The sequence below is a fragment of the Apodemus sylvaticus genome, chromosome 22, assembly GCF_947179515.1.
Source record: "Apodemus sylvaticus chromosome 22, mApoSyl1.1, whole genome shotgun sequence".
In the NCBI taxonomy this organism is placed as follows: domain Eukaryota; kingdom Metazoa; phylum Chordata; class Mammalia; order Rodentia; family Muridae; genus Apodemus; species Apodemus sylvaticus.
Window position 1 is genome coordinate 387,091 of NC_067493.1, and position 25,239 is coordinate 412,329.

Sequence of the window (25,239 nt, forward strand, 5' to 3'; positions counted from 1 at the left end):
GGACTCATTTTCCTGTCTTCTGGTTTTTGTACTCCTGATGAGAAGACTATGTTCAATTTTGTTGTAATTTCTGGTGACCGGATGCCTTTTCTCTGGCTCTCTTGAGAAGCTCTCCTGTGTCCATTTCTTTTCATATTCACTCACTAGGTCTTTGTATATTTTTTACTAATTGTTATATAAATCCTACCTACTCTATAATCATAGTTAGTTAGAGTCTATTTAATGGTATCTTTTTCCAGACCAAAACAAATCTCATTTGGTTTCTTGGACAGTGCATTACTTCGTATGGTGGTAGACTGAGGTGATTGCAGCTTGCTCCCATGATGGGGTCCTCCCATTTCTGGCACCACTGAGTTGCAGCTCTTCTGAGGTCTAAACTGGAAACATGACTATTTTCTAGATTTTTGATGAAAGAAAATGGCTTCTGTTGCTTCCTTTCAGTCCCCTGGACTCTTGTGGTGCTATGCATTCTTTTCTGCTGCCACTCTTCACTCTGGCATGTGCGTCTCAGGGTCTGTGGTCTCATTGGCAAATATCTTCTGAAAAAAAATAAGATCAAATGGTGGGCACACTCCTGAGCCTCCCAATTCTTACAGCTATTTACTTAATATATATTTTATGTTTGTCTGGCATCTCTAGTTACATACAGTGAGAAAACTTACCTGAGGCAGTTTACAACACTGTCCAAGGTGAGCATCACACTGTTGGGCTGATGTGAATGAAGAACAGCTTTTCATATGTAGGCACAGCTGTTCTCTGAACTATGCACATGAGAAGACACAGAACCTCCCCAAGCTTCCTGTCATCCTAGTTTAGTATACACAGAGCTAGCTGTGTCCCTTTGAGAGGCTGGGCTAGCTGGACACTGGATTTTCTCACCCAGAATTACTGGGTTCCTCATGCACAGCAATAATCCCAGGAAACAGCTTCATCCAAAATCTCAAGTACAGGTTTTTTGGCTGTTGCTTTTAATAATTTTATAAGCTTGAAACATTAGTCAGACCGACTGTTGAAATCAGAGGACAATTTTGTACTTTTATTTGCTTATTAGTACCAAGCCTTGAATCACAGAAAAAGATAAGATTTAAATTTCCTAATTTCAATTTCCTTTGTGGGTAACACAATCCTAAATAATAAATTATTACTCAGTTTAATTTATTCATAAAAAATAGAGACCAGTTTTTTCAAAGATGATGCATGATATATAGGCATAGTATGCTGCAATTTCTAAGAAATAAATTGGGGAATTTTAGATAATAGTAATCAAAAGAGATGGGAGATGTCTGGGCATATTTAATAGTAAAGTAAAATAGTAATGTTTACAAAAATAGAACCGTGTAAAAAAAGTACAGTTGGTCCCAGAGTGGCTGTGGCCCTGGGAGATTTCTCAGAAAGGAGATAGATAGATGAATAGATAGACAGACAGACAGACAGACCCTGGCAAAGACAGAAAGCCACAGAAATGCAGCAGTGTACTATCATCAAACAGTCATTTTAAAGAAACAAGGTGTATGAGGGAGGAGGCTAAAGGTGCACACAGCAGTGATGGGTACGGGAGAAGTTGAGGTCTCTCCTCTCAGGGACTGAGCATCAGCAAGGCATCATTTTAAAAAGATCACTGATATGACAATAGTTCTCTCTCCCTCCCTCCCTGCCCTCTCCTTCCCTCCCTCCCTTCCTGCTTCTCTCTCTGTCTCTGTCTGTCTGTCTCTCTCTCTCCCTGCTCTCTCTCTCTCCTGTTATTCTCTCTTGCTCTCCTTCTCCCAATCACCCTGACATGCCAAATGCTTCATGAAGAGATAGGAGCAAGTATGAAGGCACTTCATGCTGGAGACTGGCCAGCAAGAGCCTCTAGAGCAGCGGTTCTCAAGCAGGGGTCATGACCCCTTTGTGCAGAGGTTCTCAATCTTCCTAACTTTGTGGCCCTTTAATACAGTTCCTCATGTTGCAGTGACCATGAACCATACAATGTATTTTGTTGCTAATTCATAAGTATAATTTTGCTACTGTTATGGATCGTAATGTAAAACCTCTGTTTTCCAATGATCTTAGGGAACTCCTGTGAAGAGATCATTGGACCCACAAAAGGGTCACAGCCACTGCGTTTGGGGTGTCCCCAGAGTCAAACTGGTCACCTATCTTTATCTTTCTCTGGCAAATCTTAAACGTCCATCAGGAAGAGATTCGTTTAAAATACCATTCTCTAGGTGAACAGAACCCAGACACCTCCAACAGCCTGATCGGTGAATATTTGTGATTTCCTACAACCAGAACTATTCCCCCTTTCTTGATTCCTTTTCTTCCAATGAATATTTTTTCTGAGTGTTTGAAGTCTGAGAAAACAAGACATTGTTTTACATATTTGAAAGAAACATGAAAAAACAAAACCACACTGTATGTCGACAGAGGCCATAGAGCTGCATGAAATAATTCTAAGACATTTCTTCTCTCTTGTTTCATATTAAATGTTTCAAACTTCTGTGCATATTTGCTTTTATTGTAGGTTTAACATACTTTACAAATGTTTATCTTCTTAAATCATTTGCTTTTCCCAAGTAAGGCCATCTCTTCTTCTAATGAATTGATAGAGTAGTGTATATTAAGCCCTCTGGGTGTCTTAATTTCTGGTAACATCTTTCCTTGCCATTTTCTGAAACCTGTCTGCTATCATTCTGCTCTGTCCTTTGTGGTTTTCTTTAACCCAGTCAATACCACAGAAATAATGAAGTTTCATTAGTTCTGGTCTCCAGTCCACCCTCAGAGTACCCAGTACCAAAGTACCAAACTGGCAATGAAGTTCTGTTATTTTAATCTTTCCTTGGTGACAAAAAAACAAATTCCTGAATCAACCTCAATGCTAAGGAAGAGAACCTCACCTTCCAGAGTGGAACGTTTGAAGTTAGGGTCTCACTCAGTTATTTATTTCACTGTCACAGAGAAGAGTAGAACTTGTTGTAATACAGACAGCTCATGTGCATGTACAACATGGTCCCAGTGAGTAGTTTGAAATAAAATTGGGTGATTGTTGTGCCTGATACTTGGTGTCCATCAGACAGAAAGTTTTTTTTGGGGGGGTTGGTTTTTTTGGGGGGTGTCCTCCCACCTTTTAAAAATTTTTTGCACCAATACTGAACTGTTTTTGCAGAACAGATTTGGTCTTCTTGAAAGTTTCTGTCTCTATTGCTGATTGATTTAGTTGTTTCCCTGTGCAATAGGCATCTATGGCTTTATTCATCGATTATTATCCCAAATCTTTATTATCAACTGCTTCTCCTCTTTCTTAGAAGCAACTGAATTCATATAATCGTGTCTGTAGCTGTTTGGCCCACTGAATAGAATTGTCTTCTACTGCTTGTGGTCTTAAACCCATCTAAGATATACTATTAAAAATAATGTATTGTCTTTCCCCTTGAGAGGTGATTCATGAGAATGAAAATCCTGTAACCATGTAAAATTTAAAAATTAGTTAAGCTTAATTTATGTAAATGTGGTTAAAATCCTACAGGATACTTTTAAGAAATCATTTTCTTTCATTTATATATATAATTAAGATAGTAATGAGTTAAGGGTAATTTCCTCTGCTTTTAGGCAATGTATGTCATGTGTTGGAAGAGATCCCTGTGCATCCTTGTCTGCTGTGCCACACAGAGATTCCAGCCCACAGCACCCCAGGCTTGTCCATGCTCCGCACGGCCCACCCCAGCCAACGACCTCCTCAAGCTTAAGTGAAGAAAGTAGTGCATAACAAGTATAACAAGTGTGCCTTCAAGAATGATGAGTAGACTTCTTACATAATAACAGTATAGAAAAGTAATGATAAAGACCTCTATAGGATTTACAGTTGAATGAAAGGAGATAATATGCTTTCTATGTAAATAACATCATAAGTCAAATACAATGACATGAAAATTGGATATTAGACATGTACCTAAGCCTTATACACCAAAGAGCTATGGTTTCCATGATTAAAAGATAGAATCATGTGACTTTAAGAATAGTGTATGACTTTAAAGGAAAGTCTTGCATCACTAGCTGAGTGGCTCTTCTGGCTTTTCTGTCTTTGGTGCTCTTATTTAAATATTTCAGAATTCTGTATAAGCTTGCATTTTTAAGTATAAATTGTATTTAGAAATTTTTATTTTTATAATTATGTATTTATTTTATTTTTTACAGTACTTATTTATTTTTTACAGTAATTATTATTACAGTTCACTGTAGCTGTCTTCAGACACACCAGAAGAGGGCATCGGATCACATTACAGATGGTTCTGAGCCACCATATGGCTGCTGGGAATGGAACTCAGGACCTCTGGAAGTGCAGTCAATTTTCTTAACTGCTCCAGCCTCGTATTTACAAATTTTTGTCTTCTTGAATTCATGGGCTTTTTCACAAGACCATGTGCTCCTTACTTATCCATGAGGTTGTGTCTTCTGAGGCCTCTGGGCACCTAAATTTCATATTACAAGCTGAAAATGTCCTTTATCATTTGCTGAATCTTGCTGACCATTGTCCTCTTTCCATGCTGGTAAATAGCAGGTTGTGAGCTGCATTGAGACTCTGATGTAAGGAAGGACTCCAGCCCTCTTTCAAAGCACTGACCTGCTTGTCCTTATCATGTGTCTCTTTCTGGAGAACACAGATTCATTTAATGACATTAGTATTCATACAATAGCATTTTACTTATTTTATTGTACTGTGGAAAACCAGTAAAGGTCACTATCTCATGTGGACATTAGATCAAGTTATAATCTAACTTGGTGCAGATAGTCTACATATATGCCAGACACTGTCATGAGGTATCATCTAAAGTACAATTTAGACTTTGTTGTGTCTGCCAGTTGGTGTCCCTTAAAAAAGATGGTCTTGTTTGTTTCTCTTCCCTTTTTAACCTTTTAAAAGTGATTTGTTCTTACCCTGAACTTTTTATTAGGCTATTTTCTTTCCAATTCTGTCTCCATGGTCATCTAACTTACAGCTTTCTATGTGGTCATTTTCAGTGGCCTTTTTCCTCAACCATTTTCCAAGATTACTGCTGTTTCTTTTAGAAAAAGCAGAATCATTTTTATAGTTTATAGTTTGTTAATATCATTTAGCATTATGCCATATAATTATAAACTGCCCTATATAATGTGAAATAAAATTAAGCATTTTTTTCTATTTGATCATGTTTAATAATTAAGGTTCTCAATAACTTAGGTTTGCCTACTAGTTATTTACTGACAAACAAAACAAAAAAGGGCTTAAATGTAGTGTTTGGGCTAAAAAATTTTAGGTAGGGTAAGGTAATTTCTTTTGCATGAGGCATCCTTTCTGATGGATTTTTCATTATTATTTTTATTAATATGAGTACACTGCAACTGTCATCAGACACACCAGAAGAGGGTGTCATTATGGATGGCACCTTTACAGGTGAGCTACCATGTGCTTGCTGGGAATTGAACTCAGGACCTCTAGAAGAGCAATCAGTGCTCTTAACCACTGAGCCATCTCTCCAGCTCCATCCTTTGTGATATTAAAAGTCACATAATTCTCTCTCTCTTTTTTAATTTAACAAATATATGGTGGTTGTAATCAGCACTGTAACCAATACTAAGTTAAGGATGTTGGTTCACAATCTTCTACTCTAGACAAAAGTAAAATCTTTTCATTTCTTATCTACAGCTAATAATGGTGTAAGTAGCAGAGTATACATGAAGATATGTATTATTTTAATTGACAAATATTAAGTAGTTGTTCCTTTTTCTTCATCTGTATGCTGGAATATGTAAAGACAGACTCATTTTGCAAACAAGCATTCCAAACATGAAACATTCCACATTCTCATCTTCAAAAATATCTAAAGAACAAAACTAAAGAAAAAGTATGACAGAAGCTCCTATATCCGGAGCAGCCTGCTGCCAAGACAGCGAAGGAAGTAGACCATGGACACAGTGGACCCAGAACATGCTGTCTTAAGGAAATCATTAAAGATTTCAAAGTGAGAATTTGTATAGTTCTTAGAAAACATGAAAACAATGTTTGTCCCAAGTAAGAATGACTACCTCATATCTCTAAGGGAAAATAAAGATTGAATGTATCTCCATTTTACAAAACAGTGTATTTTCTTTGAGAGCAAAGATGTGCTAGCCTATGTCTGAAGTTCTGTAGAGTGCCCAGATAAGGAGATCTTATCAGGACAGCTTTGTTTGTGTCCTGGGCCTCATACACAACCTCAGTCCAAACTGCATCCTTCTCCACTGATCATTAAAGATGTAAGTGAAAATAAACTACACTATGAATATAACAAACCAGAAATTAATAAGCCTTGTAAACAAATGAAAATTCTTATAAAATAAACAATAATTATGATAATAAAATGGGATCATGTTAAAAGACTAGCTACAGCTGAAATGAAAGGAACTAACTGCTTGTTATGCAAATGAGTACAACATAAAACACAACATAATTAACTATACATTTGATATTAGATGCGTGCCAATGTGTGGTAAATCATAAACGCAGTGGCTCCCATATACAAAGAAATAAATACTGTGACTATAAAACACCTTGTGATCATACTTGCCAGCATTGGATCCATGGGTCTTCAGCCTCTGATGTTTAAAATGAAATATTTCAGAATTGTGTAGGTTTGCATTTTAAAGTATGCCTGCAAAAATGTTCATATTCTTGAATCCATGTACTTTTCCTGGTAAGCCCACCTCCGACTACTCTATTTATTTTGATCTGTCTTTCAAGTCCTGTAAATCCTCAGATTTCATATGAGAAACTGAAGAAAATGTCCTGACATGTGTCTGGCTTTTATTTCACTCTGTCAGGAGTGGGGGACTTATTTTAGGAAAGATTCCTGCTATTTATATGTTTTTCCTGTTATCATTATGCATTTATAATAATCAATAAGTAATAGAACACCCCTTTGGAGCAGATCTCTGCAGATCCACGAAGTCTTATAATGATGCTATGTAGACAAATAGATGACTTTAGTTTTAATGATGATCCTATAAGAGTTCCTAAAATTATATCTGTGATTATTAAGCTCTTTAATAGTGGAACTTCTATTAGGTCCTTTTCTGATAGTTACAACTAAAATGAGAACTCTGCCAGTCTCCTAAGTGTTACCAGTTAATTGCTCTTAGATGGCAATCAGACTTTCTCCTACTCAGCACATTCCAAGAGGTTGTAAAACAGTAAACTTGCCTGCTGGTGATGGCGCACACATGCCTGAAATCCCAGCACCTGGGAGGCAGAGGCAGGCAGATTTCTGAGTTTGAGGCCAGCCTGGTCTACAGAGTGAGTCCAAGTATACACAGAGAAACCCTGTCTCGAAAAAACAAACAAAACAAAACAGTTAACCAAAGGTCATGAAAAGGGAAGTAGGATATATAATAGGTGTTAGAAGAGTGGGTTTATCTATACAAAACTTCACTTATAATGTAGAGAAGACAAATAATAGATGTCTAGCTAGATAATTACTCCTAATGGATATGCATGTAAATATTCTCTGTTGTCAACTTCTATTTCAATTTATGATGGTATTTTGTGTGAACTTGTGATGAACTTTGTAACATGTGATCATGTATTCTGAAAGATGTTTAGGGGCTGAGGACAAGAGAAGTCAGAGCAGAAGAGTTGAGGAGAGGAACAGAGTTGAGAGAAGAACTGAACTAAGGAGAAGTTTTTAGTCAGAAGAGAACAAGATTAGGCGAATGCAGAGTGGAATAACTTAGAAACTATAGGTAACATAAATAACTAAGAGAACAATGTGTAGGATGCAGAGGGAAAGAGGGAAAAAGAAGATGTTGCAGAAAGCAGAAGGAACAGGCAGTCTTCTTACCGTGGGACAGGACAGTTCCCATTAAGAGAAACAAGCCTTTTTCTTACAAATATGGATTTGATTCATTTAGCATTGAAAGGTGGAAATGTTTTCTTTCTCGATGCAATAAATACTGGAGTCCATTTTTCATCCAGAATGAGTGAGTTCTTTCTGCACTGGTGCTGGTCTTTTGCTCCATATGCATATGTAAGTATAGATGTGTGTGTAAATATGTAATTGTGAGAATGTATGCCTGTGTGTGTATAAGTATGAATTGTGAGAATGCATGCAAGCTGGGCCCAGATTACTTCATGAAAATATATATGAAGCTGTATGTATGAATTTATATGAGAATATGCATATTCACATATGTATAAGTTTTTCTTTCTGCAAGTGTTATTCTCTTCTCCTGGTCCAATGGAAATTAATTGCTCCTCACTTCACCCTAGACTGACAAGCAAGAGGCTTCTGGACAATGGGGAAAAGGCTCTAGCCACTAATCCTTTAATCTCCTGCTGTTTTTGGGTGAAGTGCTAAGTTCCTGAGACTGCAGTCTCTGGCTTCAGAGGAACACAAAAGGCAGGTCTACATTAGCATAGTAACTTAGACTTAGATCAGTAAACTTTTTATTATACAGCAACACTAAATTTTTGATGCTCTTTCCCCCTCCACTACCTCAAGAAAAACCAAGAAGAAAAAGAAAAAAACACCTCTGCTGGGACTGACTCCAGGCTCTCTCTCTCTCTCTCTCTCTCTCTCTCTCTCTCTCTCTCACACACACACACACACACACACACACACACACACACAACATACCAATTTTATAGTAATATTTTTGCTATTGAACTCTGACCAACATCATTAGATAACTCATATTTTATATTGTATAGTAGTTGTATTTTACATTCTTTCACTCACAAGTGTTTCAGCTATACTACACACATTTCTAGGTTAGCCTGGGCTATAGGGTAAGACCTTGTATATTAAAAAAAAAAAGAAAATTGAAGATTTTAAATTAAAGTACAAGGCAAGACAATAAATACATAAAAATACCATTATGAAATAATTCTTTGACCCTTACTATAGCAGAAATCTGAGGTTTGCTGGAAGGTGTTTGTAGTCATAGGCACTTCTCCACAAGATACTTACTAGTTACAAATAGAAAAGTTGTTACTTTGCTAGGAGAAACTTGAGAGACAGCATTTCAAAATAGATAAGGTTAATGTCACCAATAGCAGAAAAATTCATTATCATGCACCTTCTGACATGAGGCCTAATAATTCTATAAAAATTCATAGTTTGGATCTAATCATGAAGAAGAATTAGGGACATCTAAACTGAGTACATTTTCTTGGTTCCTTGCTGTTTGAAACTGTAAACATCAAGAAATGCAAAGAGAGTGAAGAGACACGACAAAAGCAATGCACGACTCAGGACTCCTGCGCATAGACATTGCTGAGATAACTGTGGGAGAATGGGGTATGGATAGCAAAGCACTCAGGGGTAAGGGTTGTCATGACTTCAATCAGTTCTGAGTGGCCCTCAGAATGAGAGAGATAGGAAAACACAGGGATGGATGACAAAGCAGACAGGGAGCTAAAGTGTAGACTTTTGGCAAGTAGCATCAGCAGAGAGTCCACAAGTAGAAGGCACCAGGGGACTGCACTGATCCTCGCTCGCTCGAGCACAGCAGCGGAGATGAAGGAACTCTGCCAGGAGCCATCCTCACTAAGAACTCAGTGCCAAGAACTCTCCATACCAGGAGCCATCCCCACCTGGCTCTCAATGCCAGGAGACCTCGATACCAGGAGTCATTCTCACTTAGATCTCCATGCCAGGAACTATTCCTACGTAAATCTCAAAACCCCCTCCTTTTGACGTTCATCTGTAGATAGGTTACTGTAGCAACCCCTTTTCCACTTCACCACCTCATGACCCCCCTTTCTCATGCCAGAATTCCAACAGCAATAACTAGCTTTACCAGAAATTATGAGAAACTGTTTCTTAGAAATGATGCCAACCCCCTGAGATTGTTCCCCCCTTTACCCCTCCCAAAACTTGTATGCTTCCCTTTATATTGACTTGTCTGAAAATTAAAGTTGGACAGCTTGATCAGAACTAGACAGGCTGTCCGGCCTCTCTCTCTTGTCTTGTCGCCCCATCGCCTTTCCTCTAGGTGTCTTAAAGGAACCCTGTTGACTGTCCTGCGGGTCGGGACAGAACGCAGAGACTAACCTTTTCACTCTGGCGCAAGAAAGCTGTCTGGGCAGGGTGCTTACCACTTCTATAGGGGGTATGTTGTGGTTGAGATATTAGGAAAATATGAATTTCCAAAATTTTACAATAGCCTCATCTACAGCCAAATTTCATAAAAACTCTTTAAATCCCAAGTACATTGTAAGAGTACTTGAAACAACCAAGTTCTCTAAATCTTTACATTAGATATTATTTATTCAAAACTCCATTATTTACTACATTTATTTTGAGGTAGATTTGAAGCATATAAAACCTTGTGGTTTGATGACACACACATCCTCCCTTGAAGGAGGCATAATTTACCAGAAATTAATATAGCAGAAAAGGTGCTATTGGCATCACTTACATATATCACAAAATAAGTATTTAATCAGTGGTAGATTATTTTCTGAAAACTAGTCACACCCTCTAACCAAGAGTCAGACACAGTCATTATCAACCCATTTGCTATTTCTATTGTGGTTTCTTTCTGTGAACATTGTATATTGAGGAGCATACACTGTATTTGGGCTTTTGTATTTTCTTTCCAATAATCATAATTGGAGGTTCATTTAGTGATCAATTTTACTGCATATTATTTGTAGGTATGCTCATACCTATGCAACATATTCTTATATATTTAATTTTAAGTATCTCACATTTGAAGAACTTATGCCAGCCTCCAGTCTGAAAATATTGCAAATAACAGTTGTTAAAAGAATATATGTATATGTAACACAAAAATCATTAGTTTATTTTTTAAATGATGTTCCACTGAGTATAGCCACCAATAGAAAAACTACATATTTCATTCACACATTTCAAAAGGACTAAAAAATCTATAGAAAATATCTTAAATGAAAATGGATAGTGATAACTGTGAAATCATCACTCTCAGGATTGATTTCAACCCATCTATCTGTGGCATGCATGGTTATATAAGACGAAGGTTCTCCTAGAATCACCATGGGCGTGTGTTCTTTGTACTTGTTCCTTAAATTAGTAACTTAAGTTGTGTCCACCCTTTCTAAAGCACTGTCTCACAAGATACTTCAGATAATCCTCCTTCTAGCTTTGCACTGTTACTCTGTAACAGTTTCCTCTGAGATTGAAGCTTTCTAGTCCACAGGAACTCTCTTTTTCAGCAGGAAGAGAAACTCCAAAGAGCATCAAGAGTCCCTGAAAGTAACCAGATTTTCTAGGGTTTTTCTTCCAAAGAATAAACAAGGCAAGCTGCTTGTGTGAATCACTCTCAAACAAGCCAAGCTGCAAAGACTCAAAACCCAACCTAGCTATGGGAAATAGATATAGATCAACTGCATCCCTTGGGAAGCGCTCTCTGTCCAACATGTTGAGCTGCTTGAAAGGAGTGTTCCTGGTTCCCAAAATGTTCATGTTGTTGCCAGTCATGGGTGGGCTTTGATGATCCAACTGTTTTTGAATCATTTGTTCTCCTGTGAGTAAGCTCTCACCAGTTTTTCTGTAAATAACTCCAGTAAAACTCGCTGTTTTATTAACTGTACTTGTGTGGTATACATACTTTGGTCTGTTTTGGGCTCTGTATCTGGAGTGAGAAGCAGAAGTTTTGTAACACAAGTATTTACTGAGTTTACTTAAACGTTTATCAACCATTAACATGTAAGGCAAATAATCATAACTTTCAAGTTCTTTGTAAAGTACATATTTTACAGACTCAGGACTAAGTTGGTGCAATAATTATAGCTTTCAAAGGTCCCAGAGACACCCCTCAAACATCTGAGGCTATAGCCATGAGTAATAATTATAATCTCCAAAGGTCCCATAGACACCCCTGCCAGGAGCCATTCTCACATAGATCTCAAAACCCCCTCCTCTCAGCCATTTCTAGCCTGCTTTTTCTAGCTTGCTTTTATAAGGAAATGTACTGAAAATTAGCCAAGTGAGCTAGATGGTCAGTATATGCAGAGCTCACCGGAGTGGGCTAGAACAAACAAAGCACACCTCTGGTTAGGTTACCATAGCAACCTTTCCACTTCACCTCCTCATGATCAATTTATTGTGCCAAGTTCCTGCAGCAATCGCCAGTTTTTCCCTGAGATTCTGAGAGACAATTCTGAGAAACTGTTCCTGAGAAATGATGCTAGCCCCACTGAGATTGTTCCCCGAATACAATGACTTTCCCCCCTTTACCCCTCCCTACACCTTGCTTGATTCCCTTTAAATTGCCTTGTGTAAAAAGCAAAATTTGGCAGCATGATCAGAATACTGTCTTGCTGTCTGTCTCTCGTACCTCTTGTCTCTTGCCTTCTCCTAGGTGGTCCGGAGACCCTGTTGACTGTCTTGCGGGTTGGGACATACCCCTCTCCTCAAACACATGAGGCTATAGCCAAGAGTGGTAGCTTCTCTTGTGGGTCTGGGTCTATTCAGAGATTCACCAATCTAACTCAAGTTTTGTTTTTAGAAACAATAGAGGCTTTTTATTTTTTAAAAAATAAATTGGCAGGAACAAACCAGAAAGAGTTCTATGGGTAAGGCCTATAGTCATCTGTGGACACTTCAAGGATTAGGAAGACAAAAGCACAAAGGTATAATTTCAGGGAGCCAATTTAACTCATTTCCTGTCTGGGTGCAGGTAAGAATTGATTATGTAGCAGACACCCAGTAGGTGTCTCAGCCATTCAAGCAAACAATCATTTCATGTAAAAGTGGAACTTGGCAGTTAGCCTGTTTAAACTTGTGACTCATTACCCATTCTTTGTAAGAAAAGCTGGAGCAGTGAAATATTTAACAACAATCAACAGCATTTAATAATAGCCTAACTGCACAGGGAGGTTATCTTTCTTAGGCAAGTTAGCTGACAGGGTACATTCACGATAGAAGCAACATCTTCATGACTTCTACAAGCTAAAAGCAATTTTGTTTTCACAAGCCTTTACAGCCCAGTAAATCATCATTTAAACAGAATGTCCACCATCACACTGCTCATAACCTGATGTGAATCCTTGTTGTTGAAGACACCAAAAGTATAGTCAATGTGAAGAGACACAAGGAGCCTGCCTCTGCACTTCCCTGCTGCGCAGGGGTAGAGAAGCTCAATCTCCTTCCCTCCCCCCTTATAGGCACCTCTGTCCTTTGGAGAGGACCAGGACCTGGGAATAGATAGGTCTTTAATCTTTTGAAAGCATACTGTTCTTATTCTGCTAAAGGAACATAACAATAAGATGACTCCTAATGACATATTGTTCTACCCATAGATTGGTTCTTTGATCAATTCACACCAGAGAAGCTTCTTGTAGAAGATGTTAACTGACAAAGAGATCCACAGCTAGTAATGTGCAGGGAGTGATGCAGCCCTCAAGGCTCAGGGTTCTACAAGAAAGATGAGGCAGAAACATTGTAAGAACCAGTATTGACTGATGACTCTAAGGAAAGAGTGTCTTCCATACACAATAGAAACTGATGCACATATGAAATCAGAGTGACTGTGGAATCATGCACATGACCCACACAGGCACCCCAACACTGAGAGGGTTATGGTCAGACTAGGTAGCTTTCAGGTAGTTAAAATAGCTAGAACCTAGATCCCTGGGGACCTCTATCACCATGCCTGAGTCTGAACTGGTCACAGACATGGGTCACACGCCGTAACTAAGAAATATAAACTGGCATAGGGAAAATCAGCTTTCTCCAATAGAGTGTCACTTCTATATCATCTATATTTAGGGCAGGCTTTCTGCACATAATTAGAAAACCAGAGAACATAGGATTCATGAATCTGTGGAAACACTGTCCTTCACTTTTTAAAAACATTGTTTATATTATTGGTTTTTGTTTGTTTTGATTTTCATGTGTGTTATCTTTCTTTCAGGGTCCCTTGTAAAAAAGAGTCCATAGTTTTTCCACTACCCTCAGGGAGTGCCAGCCCCAGTGATGTAAGCTTTGTTTTCTCATTAAAAAAAAAGTCTTTGAAGTAATTTCTCTAACTGTTGGCTGCCTTTACCAGCACATCTGTAGGTATCTGGATCCTCCCCGTCAGCAGCTCTAAGCACTGGCTTGCAATGGCTGCCTGCCTCAGTTTGCCTACCATATGGATGCCAAAGCTGGTCTTTGGCAAGTTAGTACACAAATTTCCTAATGGTGATCTCAATATTAGTTCCTATTAGAGTAGATAACTGAAGAGATATCAGAGTTAACTCTTATGTTTCTTTTATGTGGTAGATGTTCCTTGTATTTTTCTAAATTTAGAAAAGATTCTGATGATTGTGAAATGTAAATTATTGATTTTCATTCATGTATTTGTTTTAACTTTTGCAATTTACTTTTGATTCATAGGAGGGCTCTGTCAGTGGTCACATTCAACACATAGGGAAACAGAAGTATCATGTTGTTGCGACCGCTTCTGGCCAAAGGTAGTTATGTACTTGTGCTGAAGAAATGAGGATATGGCTACCAAGTATGGGGCGCCTCCTTGTGGATGTAAGAAGTTAGTGCACCTGAGCTATGTCTTCTTCTTTTTTTTTTTTAATATAGTAATTTTTTTATTCGATATATTTTTATTTACATTTCAAATGATTTCACCTTTTCTAGCTCCCGACTCCCAGAAAGTCCCATAATCCCCCTTTTCTCCCCCTGTCCTCCTACCCACCCCTTCCCACTTCCCCGTTCTGGTTTTGCCGAATACTGCTTCACTGAGTCTTATGTCTTCTAACACAGCTGCCTCCAAAAGTTGGAGGAGACCTGAATTGCCCTCATCACAAGCACTCTTCTCTCAAAAGAAACCCAGCCTTAGTTTTAAAGGAGACAGACACTTGATTTCCAGTGAGAATTGTGCGCATCCCTCAATCTGACAAAAGTTCGATGGATTTTCAGACTCATGAAAATGCTAGGTAACCCTGGGCACTGAACACCTTTACTTCAGGCTTCTTCTGTTTATTCCAATGTAACAAAGTCTCGAAATACCCTGCTAAAAGTTCTTGATCTACAAGTCATGTTAGATATCGTGAATCACCTAAGCTAATAGCATAATTATAAAACACCCTAGTAGGCAAGAAGAAAGTGCCTGTCATGGTGAGTCCAAGCGCTCAAGCAGGAGAGCAGAAGCAGGTGGATATCAGGGAGTAGAACATCCTAGGTTGCATATACAGTTCCAGGCTAAATACAAACAGAAACAAACCTTCGATTACCAAGTACAATTTTCAGTAAGTGACACGCAAAATGAACATGTCATTGCAGATGTGTATTCCTTCCAAGTGCACAGTGTAAGATCAAACTATATCTTGCCGAGAGATCATTCATGAGAAAATAAACTGGAAACACAAGGCAGATTAGAAATGGTTCTGGAGAGATGGCTCTGCTTTTAAGAGTACTGGTTGGCTGCTGTTCCATTGGTCAATTCCCAGAAACCCATGGTGGTTCATCTATGGTGAGATCTGGCGCCCTCTTCTGGTCTATAAGCATGCATGCAGGCAGAATGCTGTATACATCCAGGGCTCTACAGTGTCCTTCTAAATCTGATAGTCTACCACTTCAGTATCTGAAGCCAGTGTCACTACAGCTAAGAGATGTATGTACCATTGCCACTTAGGGAATTTATAGAGATTTTTAATGAGTTTGTAGCATCTAGAAAGAAGTACTCTTTATTTTCCTTACTTTATTTTTTTTAGTAGTAGGAGAGGTGGTCCTATGGTTAAAACTGCTCTTCCAATGGTTCTGAGTTAACTTTCCAGCAATAACATGGTTGCTCACAGCTATCGGGTGTTTGGGTGGTAATGTTCCACATCATAATACCCAGCTGTGAAGAGTCCTTTTATGGTTGTGGTGAGCAACTTTGCTTATCATTTCCCATCAGTCAATTCTTTCTATGTAAATAAGAACATTTCTGTAGTATCTGGTTGCAGGTAATTCTGATTGGCTGTGTGATTCTGACACTTTTGTGGCTCCAGTTGAATAAAGAGGGACCCATGGTTTTCTATGCATCTGAGTGTTTTGCCTGTTGTATGGGTGGGTAGATTGCAAGGTTGTCCGGTATAGGTGTAGTCCAGAAGACAGCTTTGCCTATCCAGGTGGGTGTAGTGAGAACCAAATCCAGATCCTGTAGAAGAACATCAATTGATTTCAACTGCTGTGATATCTTTCCAGCCTCTTATTCTATATTTAGAGTCTCTCTGACTCCCACCATAACAAAATGTCTTCCATGGTTACAGTATCTATTTTTAAAAAATGAAACAACCAACCAACCAACCAATCAACATAAGTAACTCACTAACCAACTAACTAACTAACCAAAACAAAACAAAACAAAACAAAACACACAAAAACAAAACAAAACAAACAAACAAACAAACAATAACCCCAGGGAATATCCCTGTAAACCTGGCACCTGGCTTCCTCCAGAAATAACCATGGCTGTACATCCATACCATTTCTTTGGACTTCTTTAAAGGGCAGGAGGGAGGCAAATGGAAGAAATGGAGCTATGTCACTGGTAAGCATACAGCTATGAATCTTTCTAAATTTTTTTAAAAATTTTCAGTGATAGTTGACAAATGACTGTCCTTCTAAGAACCACATTTATTCATTAAAAATGCATAAAGACCAAATTGCTAGAAGATGTCCCCAAACATTTTGTTTAGATTTCAGTCCTTGAACTGGGATTTTTGCTTGTTTTCTCCTGTTTGTTTTGTCAAGGCGTGGTATCTTTAAGTAATTGTCCTTGAACTGACCTTGTAAACCAGGCTGGCCTTAAATTCCAAGATCTGCCCGCCTTTTACCTTTTGAGGGCGAGCCAGTGTATATTGTGTTCATCCCCCAGCATCCCTCCTTTGTCTACCCTTGAAGGTTCCTGGGGCCCTGACAATAGATTGCCAGCTTTTTCCCATTCATGACTGCCTGCTGCTCAGAGGTCCAGAGATAGTCTTCCTTGACTGTCATCCTCTCCACAGGCCCGAGCAAGTTTGCCCTCTCCCACCTGTGACTTCCTCTGTCCATGTGTTTAGTCGTCTGCCACAGTCTTTGAACAAATATGTTTTCCTCACATTTACATTTTGGGTAAGTTGTTTGTTATGACACCATGTAAATCTTCAGTTTAGAGTTACTTTTCATATGGGAACTATATCTAGGGTCTTGTGATGGTGGGGACAGACTTCCAGCCTGCTGCCTTCCAGCCTTCCTGCCTTCTTTCTTTTTCTATGTGTTTTTTCCTTAACTTTTATTAGTGTGTTCTAGGGACAGTCTTTTCAGCTGAGCCAAATCCGAAGTTTCAAATATGAATTGATTTTTTTTAATTAATTTGTTTGTTTGCTTGCTTGCTTGTTTGTTTGAGTAGAGTTCACTATGTAGATGCAGCTGGCCTATAACTACTGTGAAGAGCAGGGCATTCTCCAACCTGCTTCTGTTTCTTTATTGCTGGCATTAGGGACAAGCTCCTCTGTATCCAACATAGGACTTTTAACAATAGAGATTATATACTGTATCTTGTCTAGCAGTATGTAATAGTATTAAGAATTTAGGCTGGATTTGAGTTGTAGGAATACAGTACTCCTTCTAGCTGTCTGATTTACCAAAGAAGGCCATCTTGTAAACTCCAAGGATACTTACAGACCTTCACCAAAATTGCAGCTTCTTAAACCATGATAAACATATTTGTGTTGGTTGGAAGTTGCTTTGTCTCCTCGTTTGTCTCAGTGGATTAAATGAACCCAGCCACACACCATTGGTGGTTGTGTGCTCTGTGTATTTTGTGGGCATCCTTTTGTTGGTTTTTATTTTTTATTTTTTACTTTTTTTTTCATTTGGGGAGACAGGCTTTTACTATGTTGCCCAGATTGGTGTTAAACATGCAATCTTCTGGTCTCAGCCTCCTGAGTAGTGGGACAAAAGGTGAGTGCTCTGTCCCTGAAAAGACACTCAATTATAAAACATCTATTTTTTTCCAGGATCCCCATCAGTCATCAGGCAGATGATAGAGGGCCATGAGTTCAAGGCCCGCTTGGGATACCTAAGAAGACCCTGTCTCAGAAAAGAAGCAAAACCAACTAACCACATTCTTCACCATCTCCTGCAATGAATGTAAACATCAAAGAATTGCAGGGACACAATAAAATGCTTAGGGGTGTGCCAAAATATCCTATAGTATACCAAAAATTATGGAATTCTGTAAAAGAGGAAATTTATACTCTAAAGTATTTCTATAAAGAAACCAGGAGCCAGGAAGTGGTGGCGCACACCTTTAATCCCAGTGCTCGGGAGGCAGAAAGAGGCAGATTTCTGAGTTTGAGGCCAGCCTGGTCTACAGAGTGAGTTCCAGGACAACCAGGGCTGTACAGAGAAACCCTGTCTTGAAAAAACAAACAAAACAAAACAAAAACAGGTGGAGGGCAGGAGAGGTGGCTCAGTGGTTAAAGCACTGACTGCTCTTCCAGAGGTCCTGAGCTCATTTCCCAGCCAACACATGGTGACTTGCAAATTGCCTGTCATGGGATCCAATGCACCCTTTTGATTCATTTTCCCTCTTCCACCATACACTCAATAAGGTAAATAAATGAACGAAGTCTCCAGTTTATTGGTTTGCCCCCCATCTCAACTCTCTCTCAACAGCTCCCTGCCCCTCCCCCACACTGCCTTCTCCCTTCTTCTCCCTGGGTGTGGGGAGTGGGGGAGGGGTGGAGCAGAGCATTGCTGAGCTGGCTGCACATTCCTGCCAGTCTGTGAAGTATTTTCCCTGGTCCTGCAGGGTTCCAGCTGCCCTCTGTGGACTGCCTTGAAACCTAATCTTTGCCCTGCACAACCATACCAGCTGACCCTTCCCGTCTGGAAAGGATGGTGGCCCCAACTCCAGATGAATCTTGAGTACATGGTATTTGATTATCCTTAGCCCTTTCTGCCTATAGCCCTTAGCAGTGTTGTGACATTTTCTCTGTGACCTGGGGTCCCCATCTCAGGTTCTCCATTGAGAGGCTCTTACAGGGCTCATGTGCCTTTGGGGGGGGGGGCACAGTGGCAGACTAGTAATAAGAAAGGAACAGGATACAGTGAGTTATATCCTGGCTTTCCCCCATCTCTCTTGAGATGTTCTGGAGGGCTGCAGACACTTTGAACCTATAAATCTCACTATAAATCCAGGCTGTGGGTCAGAGTGTCCCTTCCAACCTGCATGTCTGCCCTGTCAGAACCAGGAAACAACCCCCAGGAGGGTTTGTCTCTTTTAAGGGTCTCCCTTGTGGAATTAAAATGACCCTGTAACCCTGTGATACCACTAAGAGTAGGGCACAGGTGAGTCCACCCTGGCTGTGGGAATCTTTCTTCCCCAGGTCTAGAAATGTCAGGTCAACCAGAACTTGGCAGAATTTGTGACACAGGACACGATTTTTCATTAACTGCCTGAACCAAATGTGTGGACTTCTAGATTCTTTTTAGGGTCCTTAGGCTTTCCTTAGAGGTTGGGCAACTGACTCTATGACCCTCATCCCCAGCCCTGGGCTCAGGCCTAGAAGAGATGTACTTGCTAAGGTGTTCTCCATTTGCTGGAGGGAGACAGCTCCCACTGTGTATGGGAAAAATTAGAACATCTATGGCAAATTATTCTTGCTGCCTACAATAGGAAAGATTTAATATTTAATGTATGGATTAGAGATATCCAAGATTATGGTAATTTAATAAATATGAGTGTTTTGGGTTTGTGAGATATATATTTTTATTGCTAAATCATGCATAAGCATAAGAACATGGTGCCCTTGTTGTAAGTGGTAGAGAACTGCATTTGGAGGGGACTGGACAGGAGAGGTGACTTTGGATTCTGTTCTCCTACTTTTTACTCAGTTCTTGGCTGAAGTCATTTGTTAACTGGTATGGATACATGGGATATAAGATGGGACCAGGCTGAGTGGGCCCAGGAGTGGTTCCTTTCTCTATCACAGGTTTCAATGCTGGTCACATCCCCCAGGAGCCACGCTGTCACTCAAATGATGCCTTCAGCAGCGGATGCATCGTCCAGAGTTGCCCACGAGTCCCAGTTTGCAGTTGCTCAGGTGTTTTTTGCAAGAACTACTTGAGTTGTATAAGCAGGGCTGATTATTCCCATTTTACAGATTCATTAAACAAAAACAAGAGCAGAACTGGAGTCTTAGGTAACTAAGTTACCACTGAGTGGTAGAGATGCCCAATGAAGTAACTGAGCGTATGTTTCCTTATGAGGGAGAAGTGAGCTGTCTAAGGACATTGTGGTCCATAATGGGAGACAGGGGAGGAGCACGAAAGGGAGAGCCATGATCCCAGAGGCTCACTTGGGGAAGAGGACCCCACACTTAGGTTTCAGATGGTGTTGTCTGGCACAGAACTTTCTGTTAAAGATGCTTTGGCTAATTTTCTCTCAATACAACAAAAGTTTTGTAAACAATAAAACTCCTTAAAAGAACATGAAGACCAACACATTTATATTACACAACTAGACCACCTAGCAATCACCAACTCAGAGACAGTAAAGTCCTACAGAGGCCAGACGAATACATTTAATTAGGGGCAGGAGCTGCATTTGCGGGAAACAAGAAACCAGGATTGGACACACACAGCACCCAATGAGTTCTATTGCATTTGTCCCATTTCAACACAGTGAGGAAGGTTTGTGGCGATCCCAAAGCATGTAAACAAAACTCCCCAACCCCTCCTTCCTTTACCCATCAACCATCACGATACAGCAGGGCAGGACACTTGCCACAGACGCCCACACTCTCTGGAAGCCAAGATTGTGAATGGCTGAAGATTCCATGTCTGGACAGCATAGTGTGGGAATAAGGGTATTGGTCTTAAATTGCATTCTTACCAGGATAACACGGTGGCAGGGTGCTTCCTAGAACAAATGAAGTCCGAGATCCCCAGGATCAAAAAACAAACAAACAAAAATCACCTCGTTCTCATAAATTTGCATTAAAAAATCAACATATACACACACAAACACTCATACTCTTCTGTGCGTGGCAGGCTTAGACTAATCTGGCAAAATGATGGATTTGGTATGAAAAGTTACTCATGTGCCTTCACCTGGACCAGCCTTTAATGTCTCTGGTACCATCCTTTCCTGTTTGGAATGATTTCCTATATTTTGCCAAAACCAGATCAAATCTTGGGGCAGCTCAATTAAAACCTGTGAGACATTTTTCAAGGATGCTATGGCAGAAAAGCCAGCTGTAATCGGCAAAGATGAGGTATTTCAAGAGGCTGAGTTCTCCAAAAGGTTGGTCTCCATGGTGATCAAAACAACAACAACAACAAAAGTATTCCTGCTGTGCAGACCCGGAGCTGCTAAGGACTTATCCCTGAGATTGCTCATGTACCTGAGAACACAGTGCAGGAATGAGGGCCTTAAGATTAAAATATACAATAATACAAACCCAATATTTATATTAAGAAAAACAAAGCAAAACAAAACACACAAGATATGTCATTTGCATGTAGATAGTGCAGTTGGCATCCTGGAGAAAGTGGGAGCCAAGGTGCAGTTACCCAAGGGAACAAATAACTTAAAATCCCATTGACCCTGAGAGGGCTGGGAGTGGGGTGGAAGAAGCAGGTCTGCAGTTGTCCCCCAACCACCCACTTTTCCTGTCATCACAACCCATTACTAGACATCGTTCCCAGCACAACATGGCAGGACTGGGTTATGAGTAAGCACAGTGTGAAAATAGCCTCGCCTTGCTCCTGAGAGTCCCTTCCGCAGAACACAGTAGCTTGGAGGGTCATGAATCTTGGTTTGACGCTTGTTTCCCATCCTGTCTGGCACGTGGAAATATCACACAGCCTTCTACAAAAGAAGAACTTCTCTATCCCAGTCACTTGGCCAAGCCTCATATAAAGCATGCAGGTTCTAGGGCGGCTCCCCCACAAAAGCCTTCACTTGCTTTGAGAGAGTCTGGTAGGAGTTCCTTTGCCTCACTCTTTACCTGCCTCCAAGGAAAGACAGGGTGACACTGGGAACCCGGCCTGAGACAAGGCCTGAGACACTGCAGTGCAAGCTACCCACACAACCCCCTTTAGCCCCACTTTCTCCACGCTGCAGATTGATGCCTCCTCCCTGAAACTCCCCATTAGCCAGAGAATAACCCGATTCCTGGGCCTCAATTCTGGGCTTCTGAGAGCAGGGCAGGGCTCTGCATCTCTTCCTCTTCCTCCGGGAAGTAGGCAGGATTTCCCTGAGAACTGGGGCCCTGCTGGGCCTTCAGTGCACCGGAGGCTACCCTATGGTTGATGCTTTGGCAAACGTGGCACTTCTTGGGCTGGGGTGGCAGCTGCACTTGGGCTGGGGTGGCAGCTGCATTCCTTGGCATGGTGTTCTAGCCCACCACAGTTGTAGCGCCTGTCCCCTTTGGACCTTCGCTTCTGCAGGCTCCTCCACTTTGGCCTCTGCTCACTCTCAATACAGAGCAGGCCACCAGGGCCAGTGACAGGCATGGATTCCAGACCCTTGACAGACTTCTCAAAGGTGAACTCCACTGCATCGCCCTCGGTGAGGCTTCGGGAACCTTCCATGTGCAGCCTACTCTGGTGCACAAAGATGTCCACAGCGGGTCTAGCACGACCCTGGCGCGCAGTCATGAATGGGAAGCTGAACCCCAGGCTCACCTTGAACCCTGTGCAGCAGCTGAGGCCCCTCTGCAGCTCAGGCCCTGTAAGCCTCTGGCTCCTTCTTCACTGCCTTGGCTCAGCTGCCTGCAAACCGAGCCCATGGTCTTCGACTGAGCCCTGGCCCCGGGCCCCAGGTCGGGTGGCTGCAGACCCCAGAGAAGTCCGCAGGCAAAGGGGTGGTTCGGAGAAGAGGCTGCTACATCTTCCTCCGTGCCTACAGCACAATTTTTAAGAAGGAGTTCATAAGTCTTATTTCTTTATGTCAAAAAATTAATTTTGTGTTAAAGATGATTTCACATAGAAAAATCCCAGAATGTCACCATACCAACCTGTCACTAAAAACTTCATGGTGCCCTGTGTTCTCTAGGCTCAGTTTTGATAAATTATTAAAGACAATCTTACTTCATCTGTCTCTGTTTGTGTTGGTGGTTGTATTGTTGCAGAACAAGGGAAGGACTAATTTACAGGCTGTGTGAGCTTTCCATACACGCACAAGTACACACAGATACAGCAGAATCTCTTAACTGAACATTGAACGTTTACATAGAGATGCTCAGATGTGAGGGGAATCTTTGCCTTAGGACTTTATTCTGTTCAATCAGTATCAAGGTGACGAAATGGCTTGTCTTTGGTTCCTGCTCAACTCACAAATTTCCCTCTTCTTCTTTACCTGTACTCCGTGTCGTCTGTGTTTCCTCAATTACTAAATACTTTCACTAAGTATTACTAAAATATTTTGCAGGAGTTTTGTGGAATAATAATATGTAATATTGAGTGAGTATACATTCCCAGAAAGAAAGACAAATAGGAAATAAAGAAATAAAGAGCCATAAAGAAAGAAAAAAGAGACATGTTCTTCCTCATTGTGTATCACAGCCTAATATGCATGCATACACAAATACACACACACACACACATACACACACATGAATAAGGAGAAGAAGAAAGAACAAATATTAGGTAATGTGGAAGGACTGAATATAAGGAATTAATATGAATCATGCAAGCTAATTATTTTTCTAGTGCCAAATCCTTGTGGGTTTTCATTTGTTTTAGTGGACAGATGCACAAAAATATAATTTATAATGCAATTGTAAGATCCACCATGAAGTTACATAGTTTCAAATTGGCTTCTCTAATTGGACAAAAGTTTACTAAGATGAAAGATTTAGGTACAGTTAATTTTTGTTACATTAGTTTTGTACTTTCAAGTCATTTTAGTTATAAAGAGTTCTGTATATGAATTTATAAGGAAAATAGTCCAATGTACATCTAATGTACACTATCTTACTTTCAAGATGATTTAAAATTATTTTTAAATGGACATGTATTACATTTGTGTGGTAAGAATCATAGAGATAGTTCAAATCGCCTGGGCACATGGCAAGGAATCAAATGGTGTACCCACATCAAATCAAAATAAAACAAAATGCAGTCCAGCATGTGGGCCCAGGTCCAGCTGACTCTCCTTCTCCTGTCATTTTTCAGATGCCCGCTTAGGTGGGCCATGCCTGCTTACTTGAGGTGATAATGAGGTCACTGGTCCTTAATGCAGTTTTAACCCGTATTCTTGTTCTTCACATCAGTGGGGGGAAGTTGACCTGTCCATTGACTCAGGAGATCCTCCACGATGATGAAGTCTTGCTACTCAAGCTTAGCTCTTTATATGAGACCCAGAAAACATGATCTAAGTTCGAGAGAAATGCGAGATGCCATGTTTATTGTATACAACGTTGTATGCTCAGGGCTTAAGCTACCAGGCTAAGGCAAGAGGTGTTCCTGTGCAGACAGGTGACAGAGTATGGTGGTCTCCAGCCTGTGTGAAGAAGGGAGGCAGAGTCTTGGTCCATTTATACCCGATGTCTGCGCCAGGTTTTCCCTTTCTCTTTGCATACGCTTGCGTTGGTCATGGAGAGAAGCAGGAGTAAACACTACGCTTCCTTCTTATGGCTCATCTGTTTTCAAAGTCAGGACTAAAGCTCAGTGAGGGCAAGTCTGGAGCTAGAGGGTGAGCCTCAGATGTTGAGTAACATTGGAAAATCCTCACCCCTGAGACAAAGGCTAGGCAGTGGCAAGCCACACAGAACCTAGAGATGGTCAGTTCAAGAAGTAACTTGTCAGACTGGGTGGTCTGGTACTGTCAGGTCCCACAGAAAGAGGCTATGGCTGTGTCCTTTGGTAGACCCACCTGCTTCACCAGTTTTAGTAGACAACTCAAGAAAATGAGGTCAGTTTTAAAGGCCAATTTTATGCCAATAAGATTTTGTTTTCTGAGCCAAGGACTAGACAACACAAACATGGATGATGATGAACTCCAGTGACTGTCGTCCAAAGTTCTGAGGTCAGTCAGAAATGTGAAGCAAGGAAAGTAAATTGCAACCATATTGATTTTAAGGTTCCTTTGACTATGTGGTATTTGGGGGGGGGGTCCCTTTGACTAGGTGGTGCTTTGAATGGCTTCCTTCTCAGTTAGTGATGCTATTTGGGGAGGTTGAGAAGGTTCAGCCTTGTTTGCAGTCTGTCTCTAGGTGGAGAAAGGAAGATCCAGGCTCTGAGGAGCCTGCAACAGCCAGGCCTGACCAAAGGCCCAAGGGAGTCC

At 40.5% G+C, this 25,239-nt stretch overlaps 1 protein-coding gene and 1 pseudogene across 1 annotated transcript in view; both read right to left on the minus strand.

Annotated features, from left to right (window-relative positions):
- Nucleotides 1-25,239, minus strand: part of LOC127673364 (fatty acid-binding protein 12-like) — a 164,888-nt gene that overhangs the window by 28,224 nt on the left and 111,425 nt on the right. The gene's annotated exons all lie outside the window — the stretch shown is intronic.
- On the minus strand, nucleotides 22,111-22,652 carry LOC127673357 (protein lin-28 homolog A-like; annotated as a pseudogene).